Genomic DNA, 12,351 nt, shown 5'->3' on the forward strand with positions numbered 1-12,351 from the left:
AAAATTCTCATTTAAATGTTTTTTTGTAAATACAGCTCCTGCCCCCAAACGCCGGGCATCAGGGGCTGCCATGTGGTCTTTCATGTTTCAACTCTGAACCAGTGGTGAGTGCACCTTATTGCGCCTTCCTTTTATTTTTTATTCTATTTTATTTGATCTTGTATGTATATTTCATTTATTATTCTTTTTAACTTTCATCTTTTCTATTTACTATTAATTTTTGTAAAGAACAGTGTCCTAACCTCAAGACTGACCTCAGCACAGCCCGCTTGAGTCCACCAGAAATTAGGTTGTAAACCAGGCTGATCTTAAAAATCCTGGGTTGTGTCCGAATACCCATATTAGAGCCATAGTACGTATTGTATAGTACATGTTTTAAGTTTCCAAAATTAAAACGTTAATAATATAGAAAGGTCTAGTATTCTTAAACTGCCAGTCTGTAAACTCTTTTTCTCTGTAAAATCTCATGAACTGGCTGGACCCTATAACCTGGGTGCGTAAGATGGCGTCGTTCGATTTGCGACGTACGAGTACTTGCACAAGAACTTCCGGTCTGGTTTGTTGAGAGAAGAGACGGCTTTGTTTTACACTCGATGTTTGCAGGACCTCCCTAAAATCAGGGTCAACAATGTACATCGTGAGCGCTTCGTCGGTAGCTCAGAAAAAAGGGTTTTTATATATTTCGAGCTACATCAACAACTACAATTTTGGAGGTAGACGGCTCGATCAAAGTGCCAGAAGCACATGAAATGCTCATAGGCAGCAAACCTTAGGACACAAGCCATAATACATGACATGGTAGTTTCACATTAAATGAAATTATACAAATCAGACATACCTGATGTAAAACCGAATGTCCTTATGGGAACCTAAACCTGCAAATCACCTCAGGCTAAATTTGGACTGTAGCTGGACAGTCTCTAGTTGTTTCTGGAGCACTTCTATTTGTTTCCTAATTGACTCATTTTGGGCCAGGGCATCATCCAATGCGGCAGGATTAGGAGCCACGCAATAGTCACGCTCTTGCAGGCAGCTGCTGACATCCATCTCATTATCAGAGGAGTCCAGAGCTGGCAGAGGGGCAACAGCAGGACGCCCCCAGCGCTCCTACAGACCTAGCCTGGGTGCGGGTTTGGAGTACTCGCTCCACGCAAAGAGGGTGGGGACAGCTCCTTTCTTGCTCGAAATTCAAAATGTCGGCTACACACTTTTGTTCCCTTGGTGACGGTAAATGCATCCCTCCGAATCTTCGCTAGCCACTTAGCTCTGTCCTCGCAGTTACCTGGGAATGAATGGAAACTTAAAAGAGAATTACAGCGCGCCGAATTCGCACGCCCCTTTTTGCCCTGTTTGATTCATTGATTTTTTTCAGACGAAATTAAGATTTCGGACGAATAAGTTGGCAGCTAACGAACGATCCAGTAGGACGTAAGCATCCGGTTGTACCGGAAGTTCTTATGCAAACAGACACATCCGGAAGTTCCGCAGCGCGACATTAATGCGCTGATACTAGAAAGTGCAACTGAAGTCTCCCAAGCCTTATCTGTCATCAAAAACTTTTCTGATATATCTGGTTTAAATCTTGATTTAAACAAGTGTGGTGTACTTGCTTTAAAAGACATTGCAGACACAGAGATCTGCAGTATCCCAGTAAAAGATACAGTAAAATATCTGGGAATTATAATAACTAAGGATGATAAAAATTTGATGAACACTAATTTGGACCCAGTAATTCATTCTGTTAAAATGAAATTCAATTATTGGTTAGCCAGAGATTTAGGGTACTACTACGCAAGGCAGAAGGCCTTTCAAGAGCCTCTTACGTCTTTTCCTCCCTTGAGGTCACCAAACATAAAACATCTCGCTTAGACAGGCTTCTTTTTAACTTTGTTTGGAAAAATAGGCGACACAGGGTTAACAAGGAGGTTATATCTATGTCTCTAACAGAGGGTGGTCTTAATTTGTATCAAAATTAACTGGATCAAAAGATTTCTTAAAGCCTATGATAGCATGTGGAATATCATCCCATTCTTCTCACAAATGTTTTTTTTTATGGAACAATGTCAATGTCACGTACAGAAACAAGTAGTTATTTTTTGAAAATTGGTTTAACAATAACATTCTACTTGTAAAACAGCTATTTAACTGTGAAGGGCTTCTGTATTCATATGAGGATTTTATAGATTAATATAGTGTTCCTGTCTCCCAAAAGGAGTATAGTACTGTTATTAATGCACGGTCAATTGGCATTATAAGCGTATCACGTTGCAATTCTAACATACATGACACTTACTTTAACCAATTATAACATTACTGTTGATGGAATTTCCTTCTTTGAAAAAGAAAAATTCAATAACAGCTTCATCAGAGTCTCGTTTACTCCAAGAACAATAATACCTGTTAAATATAAATGGACAGGCCAAGCTCTTGATGGCAGAACATGGAACAACGTATTTACTCTCCCCTACAAATATGTGTTACCTAACAAAATCAAAGAATTTTTGTTTAAATCCATACATAGATATTACTCTGTCAATTCCATTATTTGTAAATGTATTCCTAATATAGAAGACAAATGCCCTTTTTGTAATTATATGGTGGAAACTCTAGAGCATGTTTTTATTCAGTGTGCACATGTGAAAATTTTTTGGGCTGATTTCCAGTTGGATCTTAAAACACATTTTGATAAGGACACTTCACTCAAAAAGACATGATTTGTTATTGATATTCAACAATCCTAATTTCCCCAGCAATGAACAACACGTCATTAACTTGCTCATTATTTTAGCCAAAATCTATATCCATAAAATGAAAATTCTGAAGAAGTCACCATCTTATATTGCATTTAAACAAACAGATCTAAGCACATATCTTCAAACTCTACTACATTTAAAAACCTGTAATAAGAGAGTAACCAAAACTATTTATGTATGCAAACTCTTCGGGATTATACCCGGTTAAGTAAACCTCTCGTGTGGGTCCATATGTTATTGTATGTTGTTGTTGTTGTTGTTGTTGTTGTTTATCTTGTTTTATTCCGTTTGTGCATTTCCGGCATGGAACTAATTACCCTCGTCCCTTTTTTCTGTTCTACTTTTTGTCAAATTGAAATGTTAAGAAAATATTTCTCCAAAAAAAATAAAATAAAATGAAATTAAATTAAATTAATGCGCCGAGCCTATTCCCGAAGGAAATGATGACGGTACATGGTTACCATGGCGATACAGAACGCCATTTCCGCCAGCCGGAATTTCTCCGCCAAGATGGTGGAAATCAATCATATGTGGAGTTAGAAAACAACGAGACAGGAGACGTGAGAGTAGACGTAGTCGAGGTAGTTTACTAGCTCCAACTTAGCACGTCGTACATTCGACAACGAAGCTGAACTGTGAACCGGAAGCGCATTATCTGACCCCTCGCCTCTTCCCTTAAAGGTACACCGTCCTCTTAGGTGAATGTCTGTCGTTATAGAGATGTGGGTCACCACACATGCAGCAATTCGACGGCTTTTCAACCGTAAGTTTGCCGAATATGAACAGCAACATGTACTACTGAGCACTAACTAATATTATGTACATCGTGTCACTCTTAACAGTGCAGAAAATGGCGACTTGGCGTGGTTATGGCGATACAGAAGGCGATGTTCGCCGGGCCGGAATTTCTCAGCCAAGATGGTGGAAGTCAAACCGACAGCAATTCGACGGCTTTTCAACCGTAAGTTTGTCGAATATGAACAGCCATATGTACCACTGGGTGTTGTTATTCCGCTGGGGAACATATTGTGGTGACCCACATCTATATATCGAGAGACATTCACCTAAGAGGACGGCGTACCTTTAAGGGAAGAGGCGAGGGGTCAGATAATGCACTTCCGCTTCCGGTACACAGTCAGTTCAGTGTCGTCAGATGTATGACATGCTAAGTTGGAGCTAGTAAACTACCTCGACTACGTCTATTCTCACGTCTCCTGTCTCGTTGTTTTCTAACTCCACAATATACAATATTATGTATATCGCGCCACTCTTAACAATGCAGAAAGTGGCGACTTCGCGTGGTTACCATCGATATACGTAGACGTGTGAGCTGTACCCACCCACAGTCACATTCACTAAATGCATTTTGATGGAATGGGGCATAGGAACCGGTATAGTACTGTTATTTTGCGGTGTATTATTAGTATGTAGTACAAAGCTCTGATTATTCTGATTCTGAAAACAGTATTTAGACTCAGCCCTGGGTGACAGTTGGGACCTCGTGGTTTACACGTCGACGCGTCCCCTCCGCAAGTCGCATGGCCATATTTAAATCTCCCGTGAAATTAAACTTTTATTTTTTGTCGTCGGTTTTCATCTGTTTGACCCTTCGTTCTACAGAGGACGCTTACAGAAACCCGATGAATGGGAGGGATCTTCTACCACCAAACTGAAACTAGCCAACTGCATATCGAAGTCCACATTCTGCTAAAAATGCTATTGGCTGTCAGTCAAATCAATCACCCCCCCCCCCGGCCGTTTCGTTTCATTCGGATATACGTCAGATTTGCGGTACCTACGCTGCAACCACATATGGGTCAACCATTTTAACATAAAACTTCTTAACAGATCAAAGTCATTAAAACTTGCGGAAAATTAAACTTGCTCAGAATGATGAGATGAGAGAAGATGAGAGAAGACAAGATATTGTAAGATTAGACGTGGTAAGATAAGGTATGAGATGAGATGAGAGAAGAGAAGATATGATATAGTAAGAGAAGGTCAAATAAGATATGATATGAGATAAGACAAGATGAGATGAGATGAGAGAAGATAAGATATGATATAGTAAGAGAAGGTAAAATAAGATATGATATGAGATAAGACGAGATGAGAGAAGATAAGAATATGAGATGAGCTAAGTTAAGATACGTCAAAGCAGGTTGAATCTGGATACAACGTTTATGGACAGATATGTTTCATCACTCAACTAAGTGACATTTTCAGTCTAAACTGACTGCAGTTAGTTACAGCCTTTATAAACATTACAGTGCCTAACAACCGAAACCAACGACCAGTTTCATATGCAAATATACGTGTGACCGTTGATCATGTGTACTATTCACAGAGGATTAGGGATTGTTGCAGTCAAGTCTTGTAAGATGGTGCCAGATGTATAACGGCCGAAACCAACAACCGATATCACGATCAATTATGGGTGTGTCCATTATGGATGAGCACACCCATGTTTGCATATGAAACTGATCGTTGGTTTCGGTCGTTAGGCAACTGTATTGTACTGTATTGTTTATAAGGGTGGGGGATACCTGCAGTCAGTTTAGACTGAAGATGTCACTTCGTTGAGTGATGAAACCCATCTGTCAATAAACGTTGTGTCCGGATGAACTGATTCATTCTTCTTTGATTTTCTTAGCTGGAATATTGAGCATGCATCAACACAATTTAAGATAAGGTAAAATTAGATAAGATCAGATAAGATGAAAGAAAACAAAATATTGTAAGATGAGATGAGATGGGGTATGAAAAGGTGAACAAGATGAGAGAAGATAAGATAATATAAGATGAGATGAGCTAACATAAGGTAAAATGAGATAAAAAAAGATAATCTCTAATATTATATCCGAGACAGGTAGATAGTGTGTGAGCTTTGATTTGGGTTAAACAGTTTTAACAGTGTAATTGTTTAGCGCTGCTGCCTGTTGCCATTGTAGGATGACCTCGGCTCTCTTAGCTAGTGTGTTTACTGTATCAGCGAGGCTATGATCTCAATATGAAGCCTGCGATTTGTTTTAAAACCGCGGCAGGGCAGCTGGGGAGCATGTGGAATGGTGTCCATGGCGGCGGCGTGGGGGTCTGGCTTTCGGGTTCGTCCTCCGCCGTGCAGAGCCCACATTCTCGAAAACTCCACAAACATCCACGTTTCAATGACTTCAGCATCTGTTTGTCACACACACACACACACACACACACACACACACACACACACACGTGTGCGTGTGCACACACAGGCCTAAACAAGGGGAGGTGACTGCTGTGGGGAAAAACAAAGGGAGCGGGGGGGTGGCTGAGGATGAGATCAACGTTTCCTAACAGCATCCCTTGGGTGTCACATCATCACATGGTCCCTGTTAGGGAGGTTAGCATTTTCATGGAACCTCTCCTAATACACACGTGTATACACACACACACACACGCACACACACAACATCTCACTCCATCGCATCCATATGTCGCTTATAAGGTACAGGGCCCCCTGAGGGTGATGTCTGAAGGAGGGCCACACGACTCGACAGGCCGACCCGACCGCAGAAGGGGAAGAAGAAGAGAAAGGCTGAGGAGCTGGTGCATTTGGAAAGAGATAAAACGAGCAGCTGAAAAGGAAGAGAGCAGTTAAAAAAATGAAGACAGAGGTCACATATGCTTGTGGAGAGGGAAGAATGTTGCCCTGAAGATCACAAGCAGAGAAATAATTTATCACCGCTCCCTCTATCATTTCTGCTGGCAGAGACAGATGGCCCCGAGTCAGTTTGGATCATTCAAGGCTTTCTTTTTGGGGAGTTGCTGGCGTGCTGCGTATTGTGTTGCACACATATACACAACATACAGTACACACACACACACACATACTAACATACAAGCACAAATTTACACTTTTGTGTTTAAAGGGGACCGGCAATTAGCAGCGTCAGCTTGATTGAGCATCTGCCCCATATAATGAGGCCGCTTCACTTGAACACATGGTAAATGGTGCACACGGGGCGAGCTCAACAGCGTGAAGTTATGCAAGGTAGTTAATCTTTCCTCAGAACCTATTTAAGAATACATTTTAGTCCTGTATTTTACAGGACATTACTTAAGTAATCCATTGTCTGAGCTCAGTGATAATCCATCATTCTTAACACTTGGGCGATAGGGTGTTATTCTGTGGCTGTCTCCAATTTCCCGACCGTGTCTGACAGTAAAACAATGTGCTGTTGGGTGGCACTGCCTCACACATGAGGCCACATGGCTGTCTGGGTTGTCTTATGACGCGGGCTTGAGACCGCAGCGCTCGACCTGATCCTGTCTGACATACAGTGAACACCAAACTTAGATTTCATGTTACATACAATCCATATTAATTTTTTAAGAAGGATGATGTGTCTAAATGTCGCCGTGGGCGACACATTAAGTCACATTCCTGGTCATGTGAAAACCTGCTTGCGAAAACAGATTCTGATTCTGTATCGCCGCCCTCCACTATAATCTTTGATGTAGTTTGATGCTTTCCGTGACATCATCATAAGCTAAGCAATTAGTAATGATGGGATGTTTATGATACATGCATGATATTGATAAGATATTTGGTTGATCCTGGTAGGGATGTTCATTTACATCCAGTCCACTCCATGGGGAGACCAGAACCTTCCCCCCTCTTACTGTTTGCCAGCAATAGGCAACAAAGTGAGACAAGGAACCTGTTAAAACACGATGGCTCTAAGGTCCCGTTCACACTACAGATAACTTAACATTGTCGCTCCCACTTTTGGTGCTTAATCTGGTCAAGTTCACACTCGTGTCTGGATTAATGGGAGTGACAACTGGTGTTAACGAGTTCTACTGGAAACAGGAAGGGACAACTGAAGCTGACTCCAGTTTCTATGCAAATTAGATTAGGTTAGATTAGATTGTTTTATTAGCTACACGACCAAGGCCGGTGGAATTTGTTTTCGTTACACATTAAACTCTGCAGCACAATACATACGTACATGGACAACAACAGACACTCCACATATCACGAACAATACAGTTACACAATAGCAGAAACAAGCATATCACGCATAACAATTCGGTGAATGGTGCCAATGGTGTGTGAGGAGGGGACTATAGGGAGGAATTCAGAGTCCTGATGGCTAGGGGGAAAAAAACTGTCCGTGAAGCGTTTAGTCTTAGTGGACAGTGACCTGTAGCACCTCCCTGAGGGAAGGAGCTGGAAGAGGTGATGAGCAGGATGTGAGGGGTCGGAGGTGATCTTCTTTGCTCGCTTTACAGTCTGGTGAGTATGTAGAGATTCAACTGAGGGGAGTGGGTTGCCTATGATTTTGGATGCCTTGTTGACAACCTGCTGCAGTTTTTTCTGTGTTTGACTGTCCGTGCCGCTTCACCATACTGTAATACTATTATACTGTAATACTGTAATAGAAGCTGTTATGATGGACTCGATAATGGCTGAGTAAAACAGAATGAGCAGTTGATGTTTGGTCTGGTATTTTTTAAGCTGCCTAAGAAAGTAAAGTCGTTGTTGAGCTTTTGCAATGATGTGTTAATTTTCCACTTCAGGTTATTGCTGATGTATGTTCCAAGGAATTTAAAAGAGTCGGTGGTGGTGATGGGGTCTCCATTCATTTGTATGGGTGTTTTGGGATTCGACATGCATCGGAAGTCAATAATGAGTTCTTGGGTTTTGGCTGTATTAAGCAGAAAGTTGTTGTTTGCGCACCAAGTGACAGCTTGGTGTACTTCATTGCGGTACTGGGTTTTATCATTGTTGGAGATGAGCCTACAATGGTTGTGTCGTCTGCGTATTTTATTATTTTCACAGAACTATCTGTGGATGTAAAGTGGGTGGTGTAAAGTGAGAAGAGCCAGGGGGAGAGAACACAGCCCTGAGGAGCACCTGTACTGAGGGTAGGAGGGTGTGAGGTTAGGTTATTAACCTTCACCCTCTGTGACCTGTTCCACAGGAAGCTCTGAATCCAGTGGCATATTGCTGGGTCAATGTTCATATCCAAGGGTATGAACTTGGAGTGAGTATGGACGGAAATTGGAGTTCGACAACTGGAAGTTGATTTGCAGTAATTGTATGTACAACGGTCCCTGACTGTTTCGTTCCCCTTCAGAACAATGGCAGGGTGGCAGATTGCTCAATTGTGAGCGCTTTCAGAAGGGCGAAGGTTAGTTAGGTGAATAAAAATGGTCATTTTGCTGCATGTGATGCCAGAGAAGGTGCGAAACCAGACATCTCTTCTGGCCTCTCTCCATAGAACAACAAAACTTGATGGATTGTATTTTTTCAAATTTGTTGACACTGGACATCACATTTACACCCGCCCAATATTTGAAATGTGTGATTTATATTCAGAGTAAATATTGCGCCATTAAAAACTTACTAACAGTGCTATAGATACGGGAGCGAGTCCTGTTACTCGTTCATACATGTGAGCATTCTCAGTCTTCTGAATATATGTGTGTACGGACGCAGAACACGAGCGGCACCAGTTAATTAATAACTATGGCTTTCGAGCTCAAGGATGCAAATGTGAACTAAGACCACTAAGTGATGAGTGCAGTTTATGCCAAGACGGCTCCTTTTGGCAAAGTTTTGTCCATCATTCTTGCTCTTAGCATCCTTGCAGCAGTTTGTATTGCTGTTGTATTGATGTATCGTTACATCATCAGTAGTGTAAAAAAAAAGAAGGGAAAAAAAACGGATGACGGTCTAAATCTGGCCCATTTTCCCAGTTAGACGGAGAACAATCTGATTTCCAGTTAAAGGAAGCAGAAGCATAATAATGGGAGCAACCTGCTTCCATCTTTAAATCCGGGGAGCGACTCCAACTGCTTCTCTCATGCACATCCAAACAAAGTTTGCATGATCCAGTATGGGGTCATTGTTACGTAACTTAAATTGAACCAGAAAGGATGATGCCAGAGCGCAAGAATGGGGTAATTGCTAATTTGCAGTACAAGACCTATGCAGTCTGCAGTGCACCTGACTCATATCTTTGATGCTAATGAATTACTGCTGTTCTGTATGCTGGCAACCATGACACAGTTATCAAAGGTAACCAGGATTTTATCCTAATAGACATGCATATACACGAAGATAGATGTGCACATTGATACACATGCACACAACAATGGTCCATGTGTAAGACGTAAAGGTTGATCGCTCTCACACAGAAAAAAACCCTATATAGTATGGTGAGATGGAAAACAACCATCCAGCTTGCAGTAAAGATAGTTGCGGCAGGGAGATGTGCAACTCCTCCCATCACAGGTGTCCTCAGCTCTCTCCCATCACGTCTGTCAACAGACAAGATGGATGACTGACTGGGGGAATGAGCTTTCACTGGAGTGGAGCTGAGCAGGATGTTTGGGAATGCTGGGTTGTTCTTGTTCTCTTCCTATCATGGTATCCCACACGTGCACGCATCTCCTAGAGCGATACGACTCTCACGGATGCCAACAGGCAGTGAAGCGTGAGAAAGGGGGAATGGATTTGGCAAACGGCTGGAGCGGGTGAAAGAAGGGATGGGCAAAATGTCCCAGCCAAAGTCAGTCGGACATGCTGCGGATCTGTGGGCAGCCGATAACGGACAGGGGTAGCCAGATTCGGAAGAATGGGTTTAGAAGAAGCATGGAGGACGGTTCATTTGAGGACCTCAAACACCTGCATGCGCTCGGGTGAAAACAGAGGCCGGTCCGCTCACACTCGTGACTCCGCGGGTCAGTCGCGTCTGAGTGTTCATCCGTTTACGCCCTTTCACATGACACACACGCTCACAACCGGGAGCGTGCACGCTCACAGGTGCACGGGCATGTGACCAAACACATGCACACGGTGATATTCAACACTGAAAAGTGGAGGGGGGGGGGGAAAAAGAAAGCGAGTGCACCCGCAGAGAGGAGAATAGCATGACCATTTTCAAAGGATGAAACATGATTTAATCAATGTCTCCATGCATGCTCAACAATCCGGGTAAGGAAATCCCACAAAGGTGAGTCAGTTCATCTGGACAAAACGTTTAGTGGGAGAAACGTTTCAGCACTCATCTGAGTGACTTCATCAGTCTCAGCTGACTGCTGGTATCACTAACCAGGGGTGGACCGCGACAAAAATGAAGGCTGGGAATCTCACACCCACCCAGGCCACCTCCTGGACCAGGGTTGCTCAGTAGGCCGACTCTGGTCTGGATCCGGACCCAAACTCATACCTGGCCAATCACCCTGCTCTCTGAGCTGTCCCGGTCTCTGCTCCACCCCCTCTGCTGATCCAGTGAGGGCTGCAGACTACCACATGCCTCCTCCCATACATGTGTAGTCGCCAACCGCTTCTTTTCACCTGACAGTGAGGAGTTTCACCAGGAGGACGTAGCGCATGGGAGGATCATGCTACCCCCCCCCCCAGTTACCCCTCCCCCCCGAACAGGTGCCCCGACCGACCAGAGGAGGCACTAGTCCAGCGACCAGGACACATACCCACATCCTGCTTCCCACCCGCAGACTCAGCCAATCGTGTCTCTAGGGACGCCCGACCAAGCCGGAGGCAACCCGGGGACTCTGTCCAACGATCCCCATGTTGGCAGGCAACGCAATAGACCGCTACGCCCCCCGGACGCCCATACTCTGGCTACTTTTTAAATAAGCGAACACAATCTTTTTCACAGCCAACTCTTCAAAGCGCGACACGAAGGTGCTGTTATTTCATCTCCCAATAACGGCAGTGTAACACCACAAATACAAAATCAAACTGACAGAAATCATCATATTAAGCTACAAGCAGAATAATAGTTGAGTCAGCAGGACAGCAAGAGCAGGAAATGGAAGCCCAAGTGGCAACACAAGAAGCCCTTCTATGATTCTGAAATAAGAAGATAATGCATGAATGAAGACAAATGGTGCCACTTTTCCCATCGAAACATGCTTTTAAACATGATTTGTAGCCTAGGCTACTCTTTTTGAGCATGATCTGCACATGGGAATTTAGGCTATTTGCACCATTGACCTGTGGACCTTTGACTTAGTGGATATTTGCTAAGTAGACCCCTAAGACTTCTATTTGAGAGCCCCTGTCATAGACCAACAACACCTTTTGAAATCATTGACCATCCAGTGTAATATATTGCAAAAAACAAAGAATATGTATTTTGGGGGGGGGTGTACACAATACACATTTAAAATGAAACACACATCAGAGGAAATGTAATACAAAAGCGGGTCCAAACAGCACTTAACTTCAGAAAAACCCCAAGACAAGTTTCACAACTTAACTTTGAAATGACCAAAATAATTAATAAATAACTGATCTGCTACTGGTATAATCATTGGGTAAACCGATCACCCGAGATGTATTTTAATGCCAGGCGTGAACAGAGCCATATTGGTGTGACAGAATGACCACCACTCGGTGTAGCATGGATAGCATTAAGAGCTTGTAGCCAGAGCTAACCAGCCACGAGCAGCAGTAGTCAGATTGTTCATGTCCACACAGGAAACACAGAGACTACCGCTGGAGTTTTTACAGCCACTAGAAGTACATTTATGGCCCTTTTATGAAAGTGTCTGTGTGGAAACTTTGTTGTAGGCGGCCTAGCGG

This window comes from Lampris incognitus, chromosome 6 (genome assembly GCF_029633865.1).
Source record: "Lampris incognitus isolate fLamInc1 chromosome 6, fLamInc1.hap2, whole genome shotgun sequence".
NCBI classification, from domain to species: domain Eukaryota; kingdom Metazoa; phylum Chordata; class Actinopteri; order Lampriformes; family Lampridae; genus Lampris; species Lampris incognitus.